Genomic DNA, 296 nt, shown 5'->3' with positions numbered 1-296 from the left:
GCCGCTGCGTGTGGTTGTGTCACTGAGGAGCCGCGCGGTCGAGGCGGTGATTGTGCGCGTGCAACGGAGCGCCCGTGCGGCTGTGTGCAGGCGGTGGTGGCACTGGGTGATGAACTGCGAGGCTTGTGCGAGACTGCGGCTGGGTGCGATTGTGTGCGTGTAAGCGAGCATCTGTGCGGTTGTGTGCCTGCGGCTGTGGGGCTGCGCGTGTGGCTGGGCGGCGATTCCGTGAGCCCGCGGCTGTGTGTGGTTGGGGGTGCGTGACCGGGTGCGATGAATCTGGGAGTGCGTGCATG

The sequence above is a fragment of the Crocodylus porosus genome, unplaced genomic scaffold (assembly GCF_001723895.1).
Source record: "Crocodylus porosus isolate Cpor-Errol unplaced genomic scaffold, CroPor_comp1, whole genome shotgun sequence".
NCBI classification, from domain to species: Eukaryota; Metazoa; Chordata; order Crocodylia; family Crocodylidae; genus Crocodylus; species Crocodylus porosus.
The sequence above is the reverse complement of the archived record's forward strand: the minus strand, read 5'-3'. Positions refer to the sequence as shown.